The sequence below is a fragment of the Triturus cristatus genome, chromosome 7, assembly GCF_964204655.1.
Source record: "Triturus cristatus chromosome 7, aTriCri1.1, whole genome shotgun sequence".
NCBI classification, from domain to species: domain Eukaryota; kingdom Metazoa; phylum Chordata; class Amphibia; order Caudata; family Salamandridae; genus Triturus; species Triturus cristatus.
The window spans coordinates 1656639957-1656667404 of record NC_140590.1 but is presented as its reverse complement, the minus strand read 5'-3'; positions in this window follow the sequence as shown (position 1 = coordinate 1656667404).

Here is a 27448-nt window from a genome sequence, read left to right as displayed (position 1 = left end):
CATCTCTTCAGAAGGCTATTTGTCTGGCAGTCACCCATCCTTCTCTCCATTATTAGGAGCCCATTAAACTCCTCCAGGAATGAGTGCCACATGGCCAGGTCACATTATACCCCTGCCTGAGCCTAACGTGATGATGCTTCTCCCGCAGTCAAGCAGTCAGCCAAGTCAGATGTCTCGAGAAAACTAACCCCGCTGGTATAACTTAGCTGCAAAGTTTAGCTTTCCTATTAATCATTGCAGTTTCCAGAGTGTGGCTTTTTCTTTGCTGCAGATATTCCTTAACTCCTTTCTCATCTAGTGGACCTTGTCCTCTGATATCCTGGATGTGCCAGCTGATGAGTCCAACTCAATTCCAAAGAAAACCAGTTTTGTTGCATGGCCCACTGTCTTGTCTGCTGCGAGTGGAACGCCTAGCTCTGTGGCTAGTTTCTTAAATGCCCTCAGTGTGCCCATGCACTCCCTGATTTTGCCTGCGCCACGAACAGGAAGTCATCATGGTAGTGTAGCTTGCCTCCCTCCGGGTGTCATTTGTGCAGGGCCCTTTCTAAAAATGTGCTGAACTGCTCAAAATAGGAGCAAGACACCGAGCACCCCATTGGCATTGCTTTGTCACAGTACATCGGACCCTCGCAGTGGAAGCTATTGGGGTGCACTGGGAAGAGCTGGAGAGCGGATTTAATGTCCACCTTTACCACGAGGGACCCGTTGCTGTTACTAAATCAAAGGTGCCCTCCCCTGCTGAGAACCCCACTGAGCATGCATCCGGGCTGATCCCATTGTTCATGGACGCTCCTTCAGGGAAAGATAGCGTATGAGTCTGAACTAGCTCGTCTCTTTTTTGGGTACCACCCCCAGAGGTAATGTGATATCACTCTCCGGGAGATGGTGGGGATTGGGGGCCTTCTACCTGACCCAGGTTCTTCTCCTTCTTAATCTTTTGCTGCACTATTTCTGGGTGCTCCTGGGCAGACGTCAGGACCCTCACAATGCTTGTGGTGATAGAACCTTCAAATGGGATTCTAAAACCTTCCTCAAAACCTTTCACCAGTAGGGCAGCATCCTTTCTGTTGTTGTGAGTATTAGCTAACCTTCATAGCTGAGGTGTGTTAGTGGGGAACCTGGCTAGCTGTTAATCTCCCCATTCTCTGTGGTCTCTTCACCCACTCCTGCTCTTCTAGTGCTTTTTTTTCCTTTTCTTTTTTGTCACAGTGGCCCTTGTTTCACCTGCACCCTGAAGCCGGGTGGCTACCTTCGCAGGTTGTACCTGCATGCCTGAATTTGCATGACGCGCCCCATGTGTACTCTTCTGAATCATACTTCCAGCATATTGCTGTGTTTCTCTTGTCTGCTGTTGCTTTCCAGCTGGGGTTTGACTTTGTAGTGTAATATTACCTCTGCTTATATTGCCTCCCCTAAAGGGCATGCTCCGAAAGGGCTGCTCCCCTTTTCCCGTCTATCCTTTTGCCCAATCATCTTATGGATGAAACTAGAAACGTCCTCCTCATCCCACTCCATGTCAGGGTATGTTTTTCATATTTAATCTAAAGCCCTTTCCGTACTCCAGCCACGCCTCACTAGGGAGTTGTCTGTGTGCCTCATGTATCTCTACCTCATACAGCCATAGATCTTGTGCAGTGTGAGAATTTTTCTACAATGGAAGCATAATCCTGAATGCATCAATCCAATTCTCAAAATGTCTTTACTTCCTTACTATCGTTCTCTTGCTCCTAGCTTCCTCTTTCTTATCATGCACTGTCAGATCTAAGAGCTCTAGCTGGATTTCCAATACAGCAAAGATATCAATACATTTCTTTCTCCAAATCCTTTCCTTGATCACTAATGAGATGAGACTCCCCAAACCTGTTGTCTCATTGAGGGCTGTCCTGGTGTGGGCCTTGCGTAAACCTCTGGTGCCTGCCCCATCAAAGCTGGGTTCCTTGCCCTCTGTGTGCTGCTCTCTGCTGTGCCACCCCAAGCCGTCATGGGTGACAGGAGCACCCCGACATTGTCAGGCGTGTCCAGGTTGGTACGCTCCTGACCCCCGTCTCCGCCCTGCCAGAAGACTTTATTCTGGCAACTCCCCTATGGGGAACACCCATGTCCCCTTTGCTGGTACCTGGAATGAGTGCCTGACTATTAAATGCCCTGGGAGCCCTGACACTCCCCTCTTGTGCATTCATGCCTAAGGTGCTCTGTCCTTGCACCACACCTTACCCATTGAACAACAACGATGCAAATGATTTTCAACATTCTTGTACGAATGCCCTTATATGCTCACCATTTGACGCTTTGCTGTTGGCCTTCTTGTTGGATCTTACCGTCGCCAGGATGGCTACAGGCGGCATGTCCCTGTGTTCTAGCCCTTTCTTAGTGACCGCTTTCTTTGCTCCCGTACTTGTGGTCCTCTGGAGTATTTGGTCTTTGCACAGCTCTAGCTCGATGCTCACATTCTCAGTGTCCCCTGCCACAGAATGAACTGCTGCTGTCTCGTTAGCTACTGAATCGCTCACCTGGATCATCCTCCAGCTGGCAGAGTATCCAGTCCATTCCGTGTTTCGCTGTAGCTGCTCTTTCCAGCCGCATCTCCTCTACCTCCCTTGGCTGCTCCACTGTTTCTTGATTCTCAAACCTGTGTCATCTTCAACCGTCTGGACACTCTGACCGAGTCGGACTGACAACATGGAACTTTGCTTTGGGAACCGAGACAGCCACTAGGAGGACTGACTGCTCCGGGTCTCATCGTCCTGCAACGTCAGTGTCCACACTCCATACAGGCTCCTTATAGGGCATGTGGACATCCAAGACACCAGAAGGAATCTCCCTTTGAGTGAAGGAGTCACTCCCCTGCATCTGCAGGCACCGCAACGTAACTGACCGGTTTGCTGATCCTGGGCTCTTACGGACTCCGACAGGCTCAGTAACACAGGTGGTGGATCTACAACTCTCTTGAGACCTGCACTGTCTTCAGACCGAGTCAGTGGCCAGTATCCCTCGTCGGCACCGCTGGAACAGTGCCCCTGTGCACCGGGTCAGCTGGCCGTTGCTAAGGCTGGGCGACTCTTTTCTCCAGAGATCTTCGGGTCCTTTCAAGGGACTGATTCCAGTGGACTCCCTTGCTTTCTCATGACCTGCTCTGACTTACCTTGGCGTGGTGTGCCACTTGGACCTTGCTGGTCTCGACACTGCACCTTCTTAGATTTCTACACCTGCTGCCACTGCCAAGGTGTGTTGTTGCCTCTGCCGGAAACCGACTCCTGGCTCAAAATCCGACGTGGGACAGCTCGTGAATGGCTCCTGGTCTGCACAGCTTCAACTTCAAGGGCACCGTCAACCATCCTGCATCTATCGACATTCGTCTTCTGGCCTACTGGATACTCCTGAGTGACATAGACTCTGTCCCCTCTATTTGCAGTTTCTTCTCCTCCTGAATCCATCTTTGGGTTCCACTGGACTCCTTCGTCTTCTTTTCCAGTGGCATCTTTCCTGAAGCTTTCCAATGTGGTCTACGGTGGTTTCTGATGTCACAACACCTATGCACCCGGCTTCCCTGGTGAATGTATCCACGTTCCTCGGGTATACACGGGTGGGGTGACTCTACAAACTTCCATCTTCCACAGGGTTTCTCGGGGTCCTCTGGGAAGTGTCCCTTCCTTTTAAAATTGCAACTGCGACCTACCCATTGACTCGTGTTGATCACGCGGTTGTGTTCACACTCTGCGCACGGCCTCCGTGGGGTTCCTGGGTACTTACCTTGGGTGGTTCCTTAGGTCTCCAACACTTCTATCTTCTGGGTCCAGTCTCGACTTGAGTAGTGGTTCGCATGCCACTATCTTAGTATATGGTTTGGTCTCCTCCTGGGGACCACTGCACATTTGTGCTACTTATGGGTTCTAGTTCCTAAGTATTGTGTGTATTGTGGTTATATCTCCGGGTAGGCGATAGTACAATTGTGTTAGTGAGTGTTTGTAATAAAATATCTACTTTTATATCTACACTGTGTGATGATTTTTCACTTAACCTATACCACAAGATTACGTACTGGTAAAACAGGCTGCTTTACACTCCTTCTGGACTAAGCCTGAAGGCTGCTCTCCACAGTGACCATGTTGAGAGCTTTTTTAAGGTTGTCTAAGACCACTAAAATCACCATAAGGGTGTCTGGATTGGTGCAAGGTGCCCACTTACATAGGTGTGCATCATATACTATGCCAGCCTCTCACATGGGTAAGGAGGGGGAAGGAGTTATTGGAAGAATGGAATGTAAGTCCTTCTTCCCAGTTTGCCTCTCCCTCTTCCTCTTGTATTACCAGTTGAATCATCACTGGTCCACCCATCTGACTTGCTTTGTTTATTGGGAGATGTAGTTGTAGACTTGGTCACTAATTTCTGAATATAATCATCGTGTGCATAAGGCTATGTTTTCATACTGAAACATGTTGAGATATCTCAGAAGTTTGTTGATTTTGACCTGTCAGAAACTCCTTAAAATCGTTGATTTCCAGGTTTTACTTTAGCTTTTTGCTCAAAGTGGTTAATTTGCACTTGGGTTCTCAAACTGTCCGCACTTATTTTTATTTTCACTAACATAGCACCTGATAATCATTGGGGGGCGTTGATGCTTAAGATCAGCCAATCTCCTGAACACTGCCATGCTATCAGTGGCCAATCCTTTTTCAATCGTCTTCCAGGAATATCCTTGGTTCATTGTTTACAAGCAGGCCAACTGGGGGCTACGTTGGCTCTTAGATATTTCATCATCATTGCTCCAAGCAGTAATGCCTTCGCAGCTTCTTTTTTAATTCCGAGTGAGTGTTGCAGCTCTAGACTTGAGTTGGTACTTGAGCTATACTGTTCTCTCCAATCTATAGAGCTAACATTGTTGATGCTAGGTCATGTGAAAAAGAAAGACTCACTAGTACTGCCACTTCATCCTCAAAATTCTTTTTTGGGGTGGGAGTGAATAATTTTGATAACTCTTTTTGGTAAGATAATTCTCCTTACAGCTGTGTGCTGCTCAAGTAGTGATAAAAATGACAGGGGGCAAAAGGACCAGTTCAAGGGGCAAGGATACTCCCCCATTTAAGTCACTCAATTCACAAAATGGAAATCTATTAATAATAGTATGCTAGATGGAAATTTAGCATATATTATTTTACATTGATCTCCTGACCCACTTCATTAGTGGCATGCTTCGTCATCGCGTCTCAACCTGATCCCTTTGAATTAGGATGGGCTCAACCTCAGTGGAGGGAACACTTAAATATTTCTTCTCAGGGCAGATATAAGAAATAAAAAATACCTAAGTGCGACCCAGTATGCCTTTATTTTGGGTGCCACAGGTATGAGTAAAAAATGTGATATGTAGGTGGTCATGGATACATTTCTCTGTGCAGTCGTACTGTGTTAAAATGATTCATCAGTTCTCTAGTGGCCCCTACAGGTCCACAGCTTTTATCAGGACTACAAATTACCCCATGCATTTTCATTTTTGTAACACACAGTCCTTTGCCTTATCGTTCATTATATTTATACGAATTAGGAAGGATTATGTGAATAAAGCATGCAGGCCTACTTAGCCTTGGACACACATGGCACCTGCTGCTTAAGAGAGAGCTATTAACAATGTGCTTTCATCTTATTTTGTGGCTACCCAAAATGCTCTTTGCTGATTGTGAGTATTGGTCCTTGCCACTCTCCTCAGACTATAATTGAGCCCAAATAGCCATAACCAGCAGCTACTCAGTGAAGACCTACACAGACTAATCTTGAGCAGAAGATGAAGACCTATGCAGGTAACCACTGTCTGTCAGGCGGATCCACCATTCTTCAATACATTCTTGTATTACACGTGGCTCCCATTCTGCAGTACACTTCCTCTACTTAATATGGTATCAAGTAGGGCTCAAGATTACCCGTCAGGCCAATATTACAAGGCCTAGGGATTTTGGAGGCAACTTGTCAATCCTTGAAACAAATATTGCTTGTCCGTTAAGCCTCAGGAACCTGTTACAACTGTAAACTCACCCAATTGCAAAAACAACTTTAAAAGACTTTGGGCCAGATGTACGACCTGCCAAATAGCGACTCGCAAATTGCGTCCCTTTTGAGACTCACAATTTGCGACTCACTATTTGGCATGTACAACAGTGTCTTGGATACTGCTAGCGATTCCCAATGGGGTCGCAAAATGTGAGGCTCATGAATATTAATGAGCCACTCTCGTTTTGCGACCCCATTTGGAAAGGCTGGCTCTCCCAGGAATGGTGGCCTGCTGGGCTCAGCAGACCACCATGTCTGGGACTGTTTTAAATAAAGCAGCTTTTTTTTTTTTTTAAATGCAGCCCGTTTTCCTTAAAGGAAAACGGGATGCATTAAGAAAATGAAACGTTTTTGTTTAATTTTTTTAAGGGCAGGCAGTGATCCCTGGGATCACTGCCTCCCCTTAAAAAAAATTTTTACATGCATTGGCAAAGGGGAAGGGGTCCCCTGGGGAACCCCTTCCCATTTGCGAATGCATTACCACTTACTTAAAGTAGGTGGTATTTGCGAGTGTTTTGCGACCGCAATTGCAGTCACAAAACATTAGTACATGGCGACGGAGTCGCTATTTGGAAGGGAACGCCCCTTCCAAATACCGAGTCGCAAATCAGTATTTTAGAAGTTGCAATTTATTTGCGACTCGCAAATTACTGTTTGTACAAGGGCCCATGATTTTTAGCATGCGCAAATGGGGAGTTTGCGCACGCTAAAAAACATGGTATATCTGGCCCTTTGCCTCTTAAGGAGTAGCAACAACAAGCAGGCAAGGCTCACTCTTGAAGGGTAAGGTGGGGTAAAAAAAAAAAAAAAATCGGGTGCAGTTAGCTTCCTAGGAAGATGTCACCACCCGCCTCCCTCCCCCGCTCCACTCCAGGTCAAGACTGCAGACCCCTGTGAGGTCCTGCAAAAGGAATCCGCACTCTCATACAAAGAACACATAGGCTGTGTGCCTAAGAAACTAAATACAATGAACCTAAAGACCATAAACAAAACAAGTGCACTGAGAAATCAGTTTGTGGCTTCTGAAAGTGCAGTATCCGAAAAACAAATGCATCTAGTAGAGAAAAATTAATGGAACTGTGCTTAAAAAGCTGATTTTCTACCCAGTGCAAAAGAAACAATTGATGGACGTAAAGCTGGACAATGCAAACATTCACCCCCAGTCACAAGGATCTGTGTTAAATCCATCATTCTTTTGCTCACCACAACACCCCAGTTTGGACCCAGCCATATGCAATTCAGTCTTGACCCTGTTCTTTGTGGGAATAGTCCAGCCCGAACTGCCAAGCCAGGTCCTCCCTGGACCGGAAACAAGCATCCTGGGACCGGTTTCTGGGCATCACCCTTCATCAGCTAGGCTAGCTTGAATCCAGTGGTGTAGTGAGCACGGGACCCACGTCTGGGCATACCCTTCTCACTTAAGGCGACATATGCAAAAGAAACAATTGATGGACAGAGTGCTGGACAATGCAAACATTCACCCCCCAGTAACAAGCATCTGGGTTAAATTAATCATTTCTTTGCTCACCACACCACCCCAGTTTGGACCCAGCCATATGCGAATCAGTCTTGACCCTGTTCCTTGTGGGAACAGTCCAGCCCCAACTGCCAGGCCTGGTCCTCCCTGGATCGGAAACAAGCATCCTGGGACCGGTTTCTGGGCATCACCCTTCATCATCCAGGCTAGCTTTAATCCTGTGGTGTAGTGAGCACTGGACTGTTCCCATGAAGCACAGGGTCAATAGTGATTTGCATATGGCTGGGTCTAAACTGGGGTGGCATGGTGAGAATCTGCTGGCGTAGAGCTAGCATTTGGTATTGTTGTACATTGCAAACCGGTCCAACACGGTTTCCCCCATCGCTGGAATGCCTTGTCCAGTTGACACTGGTGTAGCTCCCACTTGTGGCAACTGTCCTTTGTCCTGCTGAGGGTACCTGCTACTGTGTTTTGAAGCCCTGGGACATGCTCGGCTTTCAGGGATATTTCATGATCTGCTAGACACTTCCAAAGCTCTTGTGCTTCCTGAGATAGAGTTAGAGAATTGGTTCCTCCCTGCTTGTTGATGTAGAACATGCTTGTCGTGTTGACCGTATGGACCAGCATCGAGGATCCAGCTATCTGAGGAAGGAAAGCCTGCAGGGAGTGGAATTTGGCTTTGAGTTCTAGCTTGTTGATGTGCATTAGCCGTTGGGATGAGGACCATTACCCTTGAATTTGGAGATCTTGTAAATGACTCCCTCAACCATCCATAGAGGCATCTGAGCTGGTGATAAAAGTCTAGAACCAACTGTAGAATTGAGAGGCCTTGTGAAAGATGTGACCTTAGGCACTACCATTTTAATGCCTCCCTTATGCGTGGAGTGATAGAGATCACGTCTTCGAAGGATCCTGTTGATTGAATAATATATAGGTGGTGATGGCGTAGGTATAACACAATTGTCCCATTCTTCCGTAGCTGGTGGAGGGTCCTACATTTCTCCCTCTTCCATGCCATCCTCAGAAGAGGATGGATCATCCCTAGGAGGTGCAGGCACGATGGGATGAGGCCTCATCTTAGGAGTTGGGGGAGGAGGCAATGTCGGCATAGAAGGTACCATAGATGGCTGTGCGGCAGTATGTTCCTGTTTGGGGTTGCGGGAAGTGTTTTCTATAATCTGTCAACATAGCTTGTAAGTTCTGAATCAAGGAGGGTGGCAGTTGTGGAGATATTTGTCTAGGATGGTCTAGATAATATCTGTACTGTATGTGTACTTGTTGTATTGTTTAGGAGGAACCGGGTAGTAATGCTGGTGATTTTGTTCCTCATCATAATAGTCTTCATCCTCCTCCTGGCATTATATGTTCAACTTGGAGGGACTATGAGCTGGCCCAAAAAGACCGTCGTCTGTTTCTTCTGTGTTCAGCAAGTGACTAGGTGACTAGAGGTGAAACATTTGCTTGGTAACGTGAGCTCAGGCCGTACAGATGTCTAGCTCATCTTGGAACAACGTTGTAGTGGCATCGACTGTACAGTCGCCTGTACTATCTCTTTAGAAGCTTTCATCGCCGGGTGTGGCGCCGACGGGGGATCATCTGCGGTGATTTCTTTGTTGATGGTGGTGTCATCGTCGACGAGGTCTTCATCAACGGTATCGATGTCGTTCATAAAATATGAGCATTGATGGCCGCTGTGGATGGCGCTGGCACTGTTGACGGTCTCGACGATGAAGGTTGTCGTCGTTCGTGGCATCGACGGTGTTACCAATGCCGAGAGGGATTTTTGAAAGGATTTATGCCTCAACAAGCCTGAAGAGGAGGCAGACTTCTGCTTTCCTTCCTTTGAAGTTGTGGAATGCGATGACAAGGCTGGCTCTGAGGAGATTTTGTTATGTTTCTTCGTTTTAAGAGCACATTTAATCTGATGGGAGTTTTTTTTATTTTATATTTCTTTACCTCTTCAGTCGTACCCTCAGGCAACCTGGGTCTCTTGTGCAGCTTGGAAGAGTTGGCACTCTCTTCACCAGAAGATGTCTTCTGCGTTTTCTTAAGCCACAAAAGTAGTCTGCCCTCCCTGTCCCTCAAGGTCTTGGAGGATAAAGTGCAAAAGATTTTGCACTGTTTTACCTCAAGCTGTGGATGGAGGTACTATATGCAGTCTTAGTGTGGGTCATTTATGTGAACACTCTTTTTCCCACAGATCTTGCAGGGGCCAAATAGGTCTTTCTTGTCAGGCATAGTAGATTTCAAGTTGAAACAAGCTGTTTAGAAGTAGAAAAACTGAGCAGAGCTCAGGGAGACTCCCTTAACCCACAATGTGTGGTGAAAATATGAGGGACTCAGCCTCTCTTGGGAAGGTTCTAGAGGGTGCTAACTACTGGTTGATTGTATCTAAAGTTTGGTACTTTTTTAAATTTTAAAAAAAGGAGGTAGAAAGGCTATCAAATTCATGGCCTAATACCATATAACCTATGGAAATGTTATCATACTGGTTTATTGGAATGTTTCACACATGTGACTCTATGAAAGATACCCCAATACTGGATACCCTGAGACACACCAGTGGTCCTCCACTGCAGAGGCTTTACAATTCTTCTAACTCTCCAGTTAAGCCACCAACCAAGGCCCCCTGCCTCCCATAGGATAACATTGGGCCTAACTCACTCTGCACCCGGCTGCCCCTGTGCTGCTGAGGGTGTAACAACTGTGCTTACCTGACCCTGGGAGACTCCTGAGTCTATGCCCAGAACCTTAACTCTGACAGTCGAGTACTTACTCAAAAGCCGATAACTCTTTTCTTCCATAGGGTAACATTGACTGGTTTCACTTGGAAATTCTTCTAAATGTGGAGTTTCTAAACTTTAAAATATTCACCTAAAATCAACGAGTGACGAAAACAAAAATACTCACCTGCTATCAGGAGAGATCCCAGTGCTGGATCTTGGTGCCCAGCACTGACCCTGTAATTACAATCATACTTACCGCTAACCCAATCTTCTCCCATAGAAACCATTGACTGTTTTTTTCTGTGAAATTTCTTCGATTTTTGCAAACTACAAATATTCTTTAAAAATCGCACCAAATGTGAAACGTAATTACTTACCTGTTTTAGATAGATGTCCCAGTGTTGAACCTAGGAGCCCAGCATTGGATTACAAAAAGTAACGAGAACATACTTTACCTATAATTTGAATTTCCTTCCATAGGATAACATTGCCTGGTTTTTGCTGAAAAAGTTTTTAAGTGTCGATTTTGCAAACTTAAATATTCGTTAAAAATCGCCTGTATAAACAAAACACATTGTTTCAACTGTTTACAGGTGATGCACCAGTGCTGGATCCAGGATCCAACACCGAGTTAGAAAAAGTAACAATAACCCCACTTACCTGCTAAGTGAATTTCCTGCCATAGGATAACATTGGTGATTCTGTGAGAAAAAGTTTCTGTCAACTTTTAAAATACCAAAATATTGCTGAAATATCACTACTGTAACCAAAACGCTTTTACTCAATTGTTTACAGGAAATGTCCCAGGACTGAATCCAGGATCCAATCCTGTGGTTAGAAAAGTAATCCTTAAAGTAACTAATTGCATTTAACTAGAAATTCCCATTGAGCTCAATGTATTCTTGTGTTTGAAATTGTGTTGCCTATTGCAACCACTGTAACTATTATATTCAAAAGTCTATTGCCTATTGAAAAGTATTTATCTAAAGCATCTCAATTTGAGAAAGTATATTTTGATACCTATTGTTGGTTCTAAAGTAAAACAACTATATATTTTTATACAAAAACCATTGGCCTATAGTTCAGTTTTTGAGTGTGTGAGACCATTTGCTGACTGAGTGTGTACAACAAATGCTTTACACTGTCCTCTGATACTGCCTTACTGCTCGGCCAAGCTACCACTTTAGAGAGTAAGGTTATATCTAACTTTAGCCTCTGCCAAACCTCTGGGGGACTGTGGACTCTGTACACACTGTACCTATTTGGGAACAGTATATACAGAGCCACTTTCTTACAACACCTTTTGGTTTGAGTAAGTTTGTGGTATATACACCCGCTCATCCAGCTTGTTTTGGGGAGTTTTCTATTGGCCTAATATGGATGAGAGCCCTCGCCTCTTCCTATAGTTATGGAAAATGCTGCTCAGAAATACTATGTTGTACATGTGTTTCTTGGTATATAAATTGAGTGCACTTTGTCAAATTTTGTACTGCACACATATCTATCCAATATGTTCTCCCAGGTCTTCTGTGGAGCAGGGAGCTGTGATCATGGCAGGGTAAAGTAGGGCAGGCTTTCCCTGTAATACATTTTTCTTTCCTCCTTGCATGTGCTGCCTAAAATAATCTCCTATCCTTGACTGTTCTGGGTGACACTGAGAGCGTTGTGTTGCCCGAGAGGATCCTCCATTGGGCCATTCCAGATCAGTGAGCATACCTTCAAAGCTTTCATAGACATAGAAATATCAGTTTCCACTCTCCTTTTCAAATGGCGCATTCAATTCTTGTACATAATGTTTCCTCATCAAAAATCATATTTTAGAATGAAAACGTGAAACTTTGTCACCTCAACACCAATTCTGTGATGCTTATTATTATTAAAGAAGCTTTGGTATATCTATTAGAGATAAGTTTAGCTACTTATACAAACCTAGCTCTGCTAGATTGTTTTCCAGTTAAGAACCTGATTAGTTTGTCTGTCTCATTCCAATTACCACAATGACACATGCACCAGCAATCGTATTTGGCTTGGAAGAGGTTACAAGGAACACATTTGCCTCAGTGTGGCTTTTCACAAAAGAAGTCTTATGGAATCTTTGTCTAGAGGAACCAGTGGTATAGTGAGCTGGATTTAAAAGTTCCATTAGAAAACTTACCTCTTTTGCAAACTTCTCCAAAATGTATCTTGTAGTTTACTGCAGCCCTCCCTGCACTTTAGTAGGCAAGCCATCCATGCACCTTGGTTCTCAAGAGTGCACACGTCCAGGGCTCGGTTCTCTCTTTGTGAGAGATGCCTATTCCTCTTCAGTTAATAACGCTTGCTAAAATGCCCAGGGGAAGATATTATTTGGCACTGTTATTTTCAAAGATGAAGGAAGAATGCTCTCATACAACACAAGTAGCTCCTTCTATGACCATGTGTAGAGGCTGCAAATTCACCCTCGAAATAGGGGCTGGTGGTTCTTAACAGGCAAGTCCATTGTGGGTATCTCTCAGAAAAAACCTTGAGGCCTACTATTGCAATTGCATTTATATAGCGCTCACTATCCGTGGAAGTGTTGGAAGTGCTTTACGAGGCATTGAATCTGATTCTGTTTCTCAACGCGATAAAGTGCAGTCAGAACCTCACATGAATCAATGGTATGGATTTTCTAGCAATAGTCTGTCTTCAGGCGACGTGCTGATTTTTGATGAAGCTTTCGTGAATTTCTGAGTCTTCTTTCACTGTAACTATCAGTCCTCTTCATTGAACACAGAAGCTTTTTCGCTCTCATCCACCATGCACTTTGCCTCCGCTGTCTTATTAAAGTACTCGTATTCAAATACCAAACCATTCTCTCCCATAGATGAAAGCAAAGTTTTAAATACTGCAATGGCCTTTCATCACTTACTTGAGTTGTGAGATTCAGCACAAATTTCATCAGGGAATATAAGAATTTGTAGGATCTTACTCAACCAGAGGATTCCAACTGAGGAAGCAAATAGCTAAATAAAAAACTGCCTTTTAAAATAGAATTTACTGGAATGTCCTAATGGAACAATGCTTTTTTAAGTAAAAATAAAAGTTATACAAAAGACCATAAAAGCAATTGTGCAGCACAATGATTTCAGGGTGAATACAAACTAATCACAGTTTTTGCCTGAAGAATTCTTTTTTGAAGGAAAGGACAGAGTTATGGCATTCTACAGATGTTTTAAATGTTGCTGTACCATTTAAAAAAGATACTCAATCAAGGAGAAGGAAGAACATAATTAATTGACAATAATATCTATATTAGAATTAAATCCTCAAAACGAAAAGAAGTCAGAAGGTACGATTTGGCTGACAAGCCAAGCTAAAGGTTTCTTTATATGTGGAAATTGTAACATATGTGACTTAGGCATTAATCGTACTAAAACATTTAGTTACAACACCAAGAAAAGTTATCATATAAATTAATTCATCGACTGCGGGTGTAATATATGTTCTAATATGTGCATGTACTAAAATATATATAGGAAGCACTAAACGCACCTTGAAACTTAGAATACAAGAACACAGAAGAGCCTTATTAAATAGAGATACAAACTCACCCTTGTATCAACATGTAAAGCAGGATCATGAACATAATGGTAGTTTCAAGTTTCATGGTTTACAGAAAATTACACCTAAAATGAGAGGAGGTGATTGGGAACTAGAACTGCGGCAGCAAGAAGCACAATGGATTAGTAGATGTAGGGCCACAATCCTTGGCCTCAACAGTGACAATGAATTACACTATTTTTATTATCATGACAAAATAAACACAATTCACTTGCAGTTTTTGTATGAGATCATTGGTTGGTAATAATGTATTGAGAAACTGCATATGTTCCAATTATTCTTATGGAAATATAGAAAATTGATTTAATTTTCACTTCTACAGTAACAGTTTATTATATAAAAGATCTGTACAACATCCAAATGTAATGGAATACTATTTTGGTTTAGCATGCTAATTTAGTGATATTGTTTAACTTAAATTACACTGTATTGTACATTGTATTAGAAAAAAAACTTTTTCTAAATAGATTGTTTTCGTTAAATGAAAATTATTTTCTTTTATATTTGTGTGTGTCGATTCTTAGGCACAGTCATGAATTAATAAACTGAGGTACAAGTTCTTTTCATTGCTTGTAATTAATAATTGTCATGATCAGCATTATTGAATTTTTGCCTGCTTTTCTAAATAGCAGGCTTGAACATGTGGAATTGGAATCGCTCAGGTTGCTAGGCTGGGCGTCTCTCCTCTGTGCTAACTAGGTTCACAATATGAAAAACGTTTATGGACTAATATTCACTACTACGTTGATAATAGACGTTTTCTCTTATTGATTCCTCCTAATTAGAATTCTTCCTTCCTTTAAACACATCTTTTAAAAGAAGATGTCCTTAGCTTTAATTAAACTCTTCCAACTAATAAAAGGAATATGCTACTTACCAGTATGCATCTGTTCTTGGCATGTAGAGCTGCAGAGTTGTACACTTAGCATAGGTCGCCATCTGGTGTTGGGCCCGGATGTTTGCAGTTTGTTTTTCTTCTTGGACAGTCTTTGGAAGTCACGAGTTTGGTGACTCCTCCTTCGGTCCGTACTGCGCATGGGCTTCGGCTCCATCCTCAGATTGTTTTTCGCCAACAGGGAAATGATGGAGCGTAGTAATAACAGTGAGAAACCCATGTGTTGTATCTAAATAAGATGTACTGGAACGGATACAGGTAGCCGGGGAGGCGGGTGGGCGTGTACAACTCTGCAGCTCTACATGCCAAGAACAGATGCATACTGGTAAGTAGCATATTCCGTTCGAGGCATATGAGCTGCAGATTGTACACTTAGCATAGATTATATAGCAGTACCCAACCTTAGCGGCGACCACCGGTATCCGTTGCAGCTGTTTGAAAAAGTGTCTTTAGTACAGCCTGGCCCACCCTAGCTTGCTGCTTGGAATGCACATCTACACAGTAGTGTTTTGTGAAGGTGTGCGGTGTAGACCATGTGGCTGCCTTGCAGATGTCATCTAAGGGTATATTCCCTAGAAAAGCCATAGAAGCCCCTAACTTTCTTGTAGAGTGGGCTTTAGGGGGAACAGATAATGTTCTCTTTGCCTTTTGATAGCAAATTTGTATGCATTTTACAATCCACCTAGCTATCCCTGATTTTGAAATGGGGTTGCCTTTATGTGGTGGAGAGAAGGAAACAAACAATTGTTTAGTCTTCCTGAAGGGTTGCGTTCTTTGTATGTAGTATAGTAACGCCCTTTTTACATCAAGTGTGTGTAAGGCCCTTTCTGCAACAGATTGGGGTTGCGAAAAGAAGACAGGTAATTCCACTGATTGATTGAGGTGGAAGGGGGAAATGACTTTGGGCAGAAACTTCGGATTTGTGCGAAGTATGACCTTGCTGTGATGCATTTGTATGTAGGGTTCCTGTATGGTGAACGCTTGTATTTCACCAACCCTTCTAAGGGAAGTGATAGCTACAAGGAAAGCTGTTTTCCAGGTGAGAAACTGTAGCTCACATTTGTGCATTGGTTCGAAGGGCGGACCCATTAGTCGTGTAAGAACTAAATTTAGATTCCATACAGGGGAAGGTGGTGCCCTGGGAGGAATTACTCGTTTAAGGCCTTCCATGAAGGCTTTAATAGCGGGCACTCTGAAGAGTGATAAATGCTGCCTGTTTTGTAGATAAGCAGCGATCGCTGCTAGGTGTAGGCGTATGGATGAATATGCCAGGTTACACCTGTGAAGATGGAGCAGATAGCATATGATGTGCTGTATGGATGCATCTAGGGGGTTGATTGTATTGTTACGGCAGTAAATTACAAATCTTTTCCACTTTGCGGCATAGCATGCTCTAGTGGTAGGACGTCTGGCTTCCATGATGATGTTCATGCAATCAGGGGGAAGGTTAAGATATCCAAATTCTAAGATTTCAGGAGCCAGATCGCCAGGTTGAGCTGAGCTGGGTCCGGGTGCCTGATTTCTCCATGGTTCTGGGTTAGGAGGTATGGGGAAAGGTGCAGTTTTTGATGTGGTACCACTGATAGTTGTAGTAGCGTGGTGTACCACGGCTGCCTGGCCCACGTTGGAGCTACCAGAATGAGTGTGAGGGAGTGCTGTTGTAGCTTCCTGACCACTAATGGAATTAGTGAGAGAGGTGGAAAGGCGTATGCAAATCTGCCTGACCAGTTCATCCATATCGCATTGCCCTTGGACAATGGGTGTGGGTATCTGGCGGCGAAGCTTGGGCATTTTTTGTTTTCGTGGGTGGCGAAGAGGTCTATTTGAGGATGCCCCCACTGTTTGAAGAATGGGTGAAGAACTTGTGGATGCAGTTCCCATTCGTGTAGTTGTTGCGTTTGTCTGCTGAGCAGATCTGCTATGGTGTTTTGTACTCCTGGAACGTGCTGTGCCAGGAGAAAGATGTTTTGGGGAATTGCCCATCTCCATATGCTCTGGGCTAAGCGGGAGAGCTGGGGAGAGTGTGTCCCCCCCTGTTTTTGTATATAATACATCGCAGTCATGTTGTCTGTGCGAATGAGGACTGCTTTGCCCGAAATTTGTTTTTGGAAAGATTTTAGGGCTAGAAAGATCGCCAAGAGCTCCAGATGGTTGATGTGGAGCGATTTTTGCTGTGGCGTCCATAGACCTTGCATTGTGAGGTGTAGGAGGTGCGCTCCCCAGCCGGAGAGCGATGCGTCCGCTGTTAGAATCACCTGAGGAACCGGGTCCAGGAACGGCCGCCCTTTGGAAAGGTTTGTGGTGTTCCACCACTGCAGAGAGTGATGTGTGCGGCCGTCCACCAACACCAGATCCGTCAGCTGACCCTGGGCCTGGTTCCACTGTTGTGCTAGGCACTCTTGAAGTGGACGCATGTGGAGTCTTGCATGGGGCACTATAAATATGCAAGACGCCGTCATTCCTATGAGCTTCATGAACACTCTTGCTGGAAGAGAGTGTTGGGGAAGGAATGTTTTGCGTAAGGCTTGAATGCTTGTGATTCTGGCTGAGTTTGGATAGGCAATACCTTTGGAGGTGTCTATAGTGGCCCCGAGATATTGCTTTGTGTGAGATGGTATGAGGTGGGACTTTTGGTAGTTCACCGTGAAGCCTAGCTGGTGGAGCAGTTGGATGGTGCTGTTTGTATGTTGCACACATTGGTGGTAGGACGTGGCTTTTACCAGCCAGTCGTCTAAGTAAGGGAAGACGTGAATGTGTTGACGTCTGAGGTGTGCTGCTACTACTGCTAGGCATTTGGTAAACACTCGTGGTGCAGTGGTGACCCCGAAGGGGAGAACCGTGAATTGGTAATGTTGCCCGTCCACCACGAACCTGAGGTATTTCCTGTGAGAGGGGTGTATTGGAATGTGAAAGTATGCGTCTTTCAGATCCAAGGTTGTGAGAAAGTCTCCCTGGCAGAGGAGTGGGAGGACTTGTTGTAGAGTGACCATGTGAAAATGGTCTGAATGTATGTAGGCATTTAGAGGCCGGAGGTCCAGAATGGGTCTGAGGGTCTCGTCTTTCTTTGGTATTAAGAAATATAGAGAGTAGACCCCTAGATTTCGTTGATTGACGGGGACCTGCTCTATAGCGTGTTTTTGCAGGAGTGAGAGTACCTCTTGTTTGAGCAGTGTGGAATGTTCTTGAGACATTGGACGGTGCCTTGGTGGGATATTGGGTGGGGTAGATGTTAGCTCTAGACAGTACCCTGACCGAATGATTTGGGTCACCCATTTGTCCGATGTTATGGACTCCCATACGTGGATAAAGTTTTGTAGTCTGCCCCCGACCGGAGTGGAATGGTCTGGGGGGAGCGGAGGGGAGTCATTGTGCGGGGGGGGTGGCAGAACGGGTGTTGTTGGTTTTGCCCCTGCCCTTATTGTTGTTACCCCTGTAACCACCTCTCTGATTGCCCTTTGAAAAGGTATTTTGAGGAGGGGACTTGTAGGAGGTAGAGGCGTTATCGGTGGAGGAGCCTCTGCCTGTGCCACGAAAGGACGAGCGTCGAAAGGAACGTTTGGAGGCTTGTGTTTGGAGTGCCCCCATAGACTTTGCTGTGTCTGTGTCTTTCTTCATCTTTTCGAGCGCTTCGTCTACCTTTGGCCCAAAGAGTGTTTCCTGGTCAAAGGGGTGATTGAGTATGGATGCCTGGACTTCAGGCTTGAACCCTGAGATCCTGAGCCAGGCGTGGCGACGAAGCAGGACACTGGTATTTATGGCCCTAGAAGCAGTGTCGGCTGCATCGAGGGCACACTTAATAGAGGTGTTTGTAATTAGTTTACCCTCCTGTATCAGGTCATGAGCCTTGTGCTTGTATTTTTCTGGAAGGTGCTGCATAAGAGCCTCTAGTTCGTCATAGTGTGCTCTATCATATCGCGCAAGCAGTGCTTGTGTGTTTGCAATGCGCCACATGTTTGCAGCTTGGGAGGCGGTGCGTTTACCAGACGCGTCCAGAAGTTTAGATTCTTTGTCTGGCGGTGGGGCATCTCCTGAGGATTGGGAGTTAGCCCGCTTTCTAGCTGTGGAGACAACTAGGGAATCTAGGGGAGCAGGGCCCTTGATGTAAGCAGGGTCTGTGGGTGCCGCCTTGTACTTCTTCTCTATTCTAGGGTTCAGTACTCTGGCTCTGACAGGGTCTTTGAACACCTCTGTAGCGTGCTTGGTGACACCCTTAAGCATGGGTAAAATGGAAGTAGATTTGTCTTGTATATCAAATGTATCCAGTAGGAAGTCTTCTTCTACTGGTTCACTGTGCATGTCCACCCCATGGTAGTGTGCTGCTCTCTGCACTAAATGATGAAACCCTAAGGAGTCCTCTGGAGGAGACGGCCTTGATGGGTATAGGTCGTCCTGAGGTACATTGGGTATATCAGGGTTATTGTAATCCTCCCATGGATCTGGGGTCCCTGGTGGAGTGGGATCCATTGGGGCGTCCGCCGGGTAATTGTCCGGATCCCCATCATCCGGATCTGGGGATGGGGCCGGATCGTAGTGAGGTAAGGGTGGCGGAGACCTGTGAGGTGGAGGGGGTGGAGGAGGTGGAGGGGGTAGGGGAGGCGGTGGTGGGGAGGGCACTCTGAGGGGAGAAGTAGCAGAGTCCTTCCTTTTGGGTGGAGGAGGAGGAGCCGGAGCATCAAGGCGTCTTTTCTTGGTAGTTAAAGTCAAAAGCCCAGTCTTTGGATCTTTGGACAAAGTCTTTGTAAAGGGTCTGGTGTAAACAGAGCCAATGGTGTCGAGTCGTCTGTCGGCACCGGTGATTTCGGAACCGGGGGTTTCGATGGTCTGTGTGCGCCATGCTTTTTTGAGGTCTCCGGGTGTTTCGGCGTCGAATGATGTTTCGGCGCCGGAGCGTCGGTGCCGACAGATTTGTGTTTGTGTTTGGTCGGCACCGAGTGTCCAGGCTTCGGCACCGGTGGTTTCGGAGTCGAGCTGGATTTTGCAGTCTTCGGTGCCGGATGCTGTTTTTCGGCACCGGGTGTCGGCTGGCTCGATCCCGAGCTGCCATGAGACTTTGGGGGCTTCGACACCGGGCCCGAAGGTGGGGTGATCGAAGTTTTGGTTTTGGTTTTGCCCAGGCCGGCAGGCGAGGGAGTAACCTGAGTCTCTTTGGTTTTCGGCGCGGGGGTGGGAGGGGGCATAGTACTCACGGCCCGCTGCGCTGGTGTAACGTCCTCCACGTCGGAGTCGTCGGCCTCGGAAGCGCTGACGGCGTCTTCCTCCTGCGCGGTGTGTGTTTGCCCCGAAGCCTCGGCGTCGTCTCCGAAGATGTCCGGTGGAGCTGCAGAGGATGAGTGCGCCATGGTGCGTCGAGCTCTTCGATCTCGGATGGTCTTCTTCGATCGAAAAGACTTGCAGGCGGGGCAGTCTCTAGCCTCGTGTTCCGGAGAGAGGCAAAGGTTACACACCTGATGGAGGTCGGTGTGGGGAAATTTAGACCCACATTTTGGGCACTTTTTGAACGGAGTCCTTTCCATCGGCCGGGACCGGAGTCGCGGAGGGCCCGAAGGCCGGTGTCGATGTACGGGATGGAGAAAGTGCCGCTTCGAGAGATGAAGATGATGAAGGAACTCGAAGAATCGAGGATTTTCCGTCGAGGCTGGAACCGTAGAAGTTCGAAGCCGGAGCACGAAGTATCACATCCGAGCCCGATGGCGGAAAAAAACAATCTGAGGATGGAGCCGAAGCCCATGCGCAGTACGGACCGAAGGAGGAGTCACCAAACTCGTGACTTCCAAAGACTGTCCAAGAAGAAAAACAAACTGCAAACATCCGGGCCCAACACCAGATGGCGACCTATGCTAAGTGTACAATCTGCAGCTCATATGCCTCGAACATATTGTTTTAACCGCAATATATTTTTTTATGTTGTACCTTTTTTTGCATTATTAAAGGGAATACGGTGGGTCTTTGTACTTTCGCCTACCCGTCCTGATAGCAGATTCGAACCCTCAAGGTTGATGACTTTGGTTTACTGAATTAGGCATCTTAACCGATGGACTAATTCGGATCTTGCTAATAGCATGAGGTGTTGCCTGCCTTCAATTTTGATGCCGATTAGTATTAAGTACCGTCATTGGCATAAGGGACAACCAGTAAGAGAGAGGCTGTTTGTCAGAATACGTTTTCACAGCTACAGGTTCACACACTGGATAGCACTAACCAGGGAGGGAACAGGTTATTCAAATGAGGAATAGTATAACCAGGGATGTGGAATTCCTATAGCCCGACGCCCGGGACATATTGTTTTGGGTCAAGGACAACAAGTTCTCATGTGAATTTAGTGCTTGGGACAAGTAGGCCCAACCCCCTAGAGGACAAACCCTTTGGCTGCCATTTTACAGTACCACATTATGGATCAGGGAAAGGCATTGCCTGCAGTCAAGGTATTATTTGTGTCTATGTGTTAATGCTGTTCAAACTTGTTTTTATGGTTCATTAATGCAAAGACTTTATTATTAGGGTGGGCGCTCAAAGCAAATGTAAGCTCAGACTGCACTACTGACAGTGGTCACAGTATAAAAATGTGAACACACGTTCTCAATGTTTAGCAATATGAGGTTATGCATACTGCTCCCAGAATGCTTTCTGATTAGATGCAAATATTTGCAGAAGCTTGAAAGCAAGATTGATGTTTCTTTGCTTTCAAAATAAAATGTTCACAAAAAAATGCAAAAACATTTAGCTAAACTACTGAAAAAATGTAGGTACCATTTCCTTGCAGCATCATTAAGTAAAATGTGATGATTTACACTAGTATTTCCGACAAATATTAATTATGGAAAATCAGTGTAACGAGTTTTAATAAGAATATGGGAAACCTACAAATAAACAAGTATTGGTAAAGCCAGGTCTGAAATTGTTTGTCAGACTTTTGGTTTTGTCAATGCGTGACTTGTTTTGGCATGGTTTTTGTAAAACCTTATTGGTGTGGGAGCTGCCGGGCCCTCACCATTATAACAAACATAGGCAAAAGCAAAAATTGTTTTGGTCTCAAAAAGCACATATTGCACAATAGTTCCTGGCACTGAACAAAACGACTGTGTCAATATACTCCTTGTGAAAGAACAGAATGTTGTCACTAAAAGTGAAGCTAGCCGTTAGACAGTCGGGCAGAGAGAGAGACCACACTTTAATACACACAAAAAGGTCATGGTTAACGCCAGACCTGATTAGCGGCCTAATTATTAAATAAAGTGCACCCATGGATTAAGTGCACATATACGACTTTCGTGAATCCACAAGCCTTTACAGAAGTAGGCCAAGAAATAGTACTCCTAGAAAATATTTGTGAACTGCATGTTAGCTTGAACAAATATGCAGATATAGAAATTTCCTCCTAATCTTAGTGTTTGCAAGACATTCCCTTCAACCACTTTTTTCCCAACCCTGGAAGAAGTTATAGGTTTGCCATTGTCAGGAGTAAATGGCCAACCTTTCTCAGTATGGGAAAAGATTAAAGAAAAGTTGGTGAAACCCCTTAAAACATGCAAGTTAGCAGGTTTGCACAGACTCAAAAGGACATTCTAACCCTGAAACTGTTGCTTACCATTAACTTCAGCCGCAGTATTTAGATCTGCGGAAACGTGGCAACATAAGGGAATCGCTAGTATTCACCAAAAAAAACGCACACGGGCTCACATTAACTATCATTCCCTCCCCGTTCTACAAAGCAACTGCTACATTTACCATTTATCATAATGGGATTATCCTCATGCAGGCAGCAGACCATAACCTGAATTTACTGGACAACATCTTCCCAAGCATCAAAGCGAAGGTTGCAAGATCCTATCCCACCTCCCTCGCAAACCATTCTCCTGGCCCTCTGTCAGATTACTTACCTGACGCCCAATCCAGACACTCCCCCTTGGTATCCCATTATTCATATATATATCCACACCAGACCTAACAGACACCCCATCTAATGACACACACCCACATAATCTCCACTCCTTCCCCAGCACCACCACAATCTCTACCATACCCACCTCGCCTTTCACTCGCATCACCTCGTCCCCAGACCTCCTTCATGCCCCCGCGTCCTCCACGACTACTCCCTTTCCCCACAACCACACCGTCACCCACCCTTTAGTTAGTACTCCCCTCTCCACCTCCATCATCATCCCCGGTAACTCCACTACGGGTTCTGCTCCAATCCCCTCTTCTTACATACTTACTCCAGATCAACCCGCGGTTCCATCTTCTTCCTCTACCTGCACTACAAATCTCACCGTTCCTCCTCCCATAGCTCATTCCAACAACCCCTCACTTCCCCTCCTCACTTCCCCCCTTTCCAGTTACCAGCACTCAACAAGAATATCACACAACGAATCAGAGCCCCCTGAAATACACATCAATACCCCTTCACCACCTATCCCTTCCTTATGGACTCCCTCTCTGAAAAACCACCATACGTCAAAACATTCCATGTCTTGCCCCGGGATACCACACTAGCAATAAACCCTCCTCACCTTGCTACAGTTCAGGCCACCAATACGATAACTCCTACACCTGACCGCAGACTTGATGAAATTCCATTATGCCTTCAACAAATAAAAGAGGACATCCAAACTCTTCACGACATGATCCGGCCTCAACCCAACCCACAAGTGAATCCTATGCAGCGGCAATGCACTAGCCCCCCGCCTCAACTCCCCAAATGGAGTAAAGTACCCTATCCTAATGCCTCATCCCGTCCGGCCAGAAAAAAGAGAACCCTTTCTCCAAGTGAGCTCACCTCCCTGCTTCATTTCTACGAACTTGCTTCCTTACCCTCTAAACCAGCGCACAATGATGACACACAGAAACTGTCCTTAATCCAACCCATCCATCCCAATGCATCTAGAAGTACAAGACACACCCCCAGAGACATTGATGCAAATAACTTGACGAGAGTACCCATCTCTCATGACCAGAAACCCACTTTGACCAAGGCCCAGCTAAAATGTATCCTACTAAATTGTAGATCAGCATCACGTCATGCTGCTGATATAGCTGACCTCATTATAACCAACAAACCTGACCTTATCATCTTGACGGAAACCTGGCTAAACGAATCATCCTCACCCATCTTAGACATTTTAGTTCCCCCAAATTATTACATTACAAGATTTGACAGACCTGATAAGCTAGGGGGTGGTATTGCCTGCATTCATAGGAACAACATCTCAGTGAACCGCTCCAATTCTCCGGTATTCTCTTCCTGTGAATACCACTGCCTAGACATCTCGAGCAATAACAAACCAATATGTTCACTCCACTCTTTCTACCATCCTCCTGGTAACAACCTCACCTTCATCGAACACATTATGGATATTCTAGCCACAAATGTCGGTCAACACATTACTCAGATCTTCCTAGGGGACTTCAACCTCCACTGGAACAATCCAAATGACCCAGAGGTCAACAGCCTCAAAGCTTTCCTGTCCGACCTCAAGCTGTCCGAAATTTGTGATAGTCCCACCCACGATAAGGGCTCAACCCTTGATCTAGTGATCGCCAAGGAAGACTCTATTCAGCTTGATTCGATTCTTCCTTGCGACTGGTTCGACCATCACATAATCACTTTCCATATCAAGGAAGTAGTTAAATTACTCTCTATCCAACCTAAGAGAACCAAAATCTGGAGAAGGAACCTAGGTAACATCAACCCTACCGCACTCGCAACCGCTAGCCACATCCTCGCACCCCCACTGGATGGACTAGATGATGTACAGGACTTGACCAACCACTACTTCAATTCTATGAACAGGGTACTCGACAACCTGGCACCCCTACAATTGAAAAGAGTCACCACAAAGGCTTCAAACCCCTGGTACGATGCAGGCTAAATGAAGACAGAAGATCACTGAGAGCCATTGAAAGACAATGGAGATCCGCTCCATCTGCTGCCCACCTCAAACTCCTAAGACGCACCAGAAACTCCTATTACAGAATGATCAGACGTTCAAAAGCTGACTTCATCTGTAAACAATTAGACCAAGCTGAGAATCGCCCAAAAAAACTATTCGAAATAATCAAGGCTCAATCTAAGGATATCTCCCACTCCCCCCAAGTCAACCCAGAAAGACTCCCCAATTGTGAAGAGCTTGCCGCCTTCTTCACAACAAAGACTGAAAAGTTAAAGACAGACCTACTTAAGGACCTATTATCCCACACCCACTCACACACTATCACCACGATGACCACACCAATGATCCCACTTTACTGTCCTACAAAGCTCGACCTCAAGAACAACGCCTCCTGGACCACCTTCAACCTCTACAGTGAAGAAACTATTGTCAACACGCTCATGGCGTTGAATCCCTCCAACCATTTTACGGATCCTCTCCCAGCAACCCACTTAAAGACCTTCATGCCACAGCTAGTGCCCCTATGGACCAGGATTATAAAAACACCTCTCTTTTGCAAGGAACCATCCCGGACATCCTTAAAACAGGTCAGGTATCCCCCATCCTAAAGAAAGTATCAGCTGACCCGTCAGACCTGAATAACTATCGCCCAATATCCAACATTTCGACACTGGCCAAATTACTCGAAAAATGCGTCCACATGCAGCTCAGTAACCACATTGACTATTTCAACCTGCTAGATCAATTCCAATCTGGCTTTCGATCTGGGCATAGTACCGAATCAGCCATGACCCACATTATGGATGACGCTCTACAAATACTGGACCAAAATAAAGCCTGTTTGTTAATCCTACTGGACTTATCCTCAGCCTTCGACACAGTCAAACACAGCAACCTACTAGACCTCCTGAAACACAGAATGGGTTTATCTGGAACAGTGTTAAACTGGTTCACTTCCTTCCTCCAAGACAGAACGCAAAGATTCAAGATCAACCAATCTTTATCTAACCCCATCCCAGTCACCTTGAGAGTACACCAGGGATCTCCCTCTCCCAAACACTCTTCAATCTATTTATGGAACCACTCACTGAGCTTCTCAACTCCTCAAACATCCAATATCACATGTACGCCGACGACACTCAACTCTACATGAAGGTCAACTCTCTTGATGATATCAAGTCCCTTAACTCTACGCTCCAAAAAGCACAGTGCTGGTTGGCAAGCAACCATCTAAAACTTAACACACTAAAAACAGAATTCCTCCTTATTGCTCCCCCCAATCAAACAGTCATGATCCGCGAGTGGATGCAGCACCTAACCGCACTCGATGGTCAACCTCTCATCATTGATTCTGCGAAATCCCTTGGTATAACTCTGGATAACAAACTAAACATGCAGAAACACATCAGCGCTGCAACTAGAGGAGACAATTTTCAGATGAACACCCTGAGAAAATTGAAGCCATTCATACCCGCGAATGACTTCAAACAGGCAGTTCAAACCCTAGTAATTCCCAGAGTGGACTATGGGAGTATCGCTCTCTGCGGCCTTCCCAGATCCACAACCGCCCCGCTAAGAGCCTCAATCAACACAGCCGCAAGACTCATCACAGGCTCCAGAAGAAACTGCCACATCTCCCCTGACCTTCGTGCCCTCAACTGGTTATCTTTTGAGGCCAGAATCCATTTAAAAATCGCCTGTATGACACATAAGGCATTATACCAAAAAACCCCGAAATACCTTGCGGAGAAACTAGTGCTGTCGGGTGGTAGCAGAACCACTAGGAGCTCTGATAATCTTCTACTTAAACCACAACGTTTCTTCAAGAAAAAAAACGTACAATCGTACCTTCTCAGGAATGGCCCCTAGGATTTGGAACGCCTTGCCACCAGAAACAAGACTGAATCCATCTGCTGCCTTTTTCAAAAAAGAAGTGAAGGCGACTTTCTTGTCCAGATTCACCTGAAATTTCTTATACACTCTTGTTGATATATGCTAGTAGCTAACAGTTCCCAGTATTGTATTCGCATAATTTATCGTACTTATATGTATCTGACAATCTCATGCATATGCCCTGTAAAGCGCTCTGATACCCGCAAGGGTCTTGTTTGCGCTATATAAAACTGTTAAAATAAATAAATAAAAAATATTATGGAAGGAGCCTTCGCATATTCAGAGAGGTTATTTCAGAGCTCTCATATGAGATTGCTGCCATAATTTGCCGCTGCATTACATGGCACAAAAAGGACAAGTGGATTTTATTACAGGACAAGTAGATTTATAAAGCAACCTGTCCCATGGACAAGTAGATATTTTATTAAATTCCACACCCCTGTATAACCACTTGTTCGATCACTACATATTAGGCGGACCAGAAAGGGAACAGTTTATTTAAATTAAGAATAGAATAACAGACTTTACAATTGGCTATTCTACATTTTGCATCTAAACAGGCATTGGATAATGGGTGGTATTTAAGATGTTAGCTTTGACCAAACGGTTACAGCGGGATGTATTGGGCCACGCTGTCGACGATGGTCAATTACTACCACTGAGGTGAGTGTTAGCACAATTGGGGGTTTACGAGGCGGCTTTGCCTTATATAATGTGGCTAATGTTGTTTGGGTCACTTTTAATTAGGTTTGCATTGATTTTTCGAGCTGTATTCAGCTATTTTTGAATTGCACCTAAACTTAGCTATGAGTTAACATATAACTTTTAATAATGCTTTACATTGTATTAATATTATCACTAAAATACTCCATATATTTTTTTTCTTTTTTCAAGAACTTCATACCGTAACAAGATTTGAATAAGATTACTTGTTTGAAACATACACGTG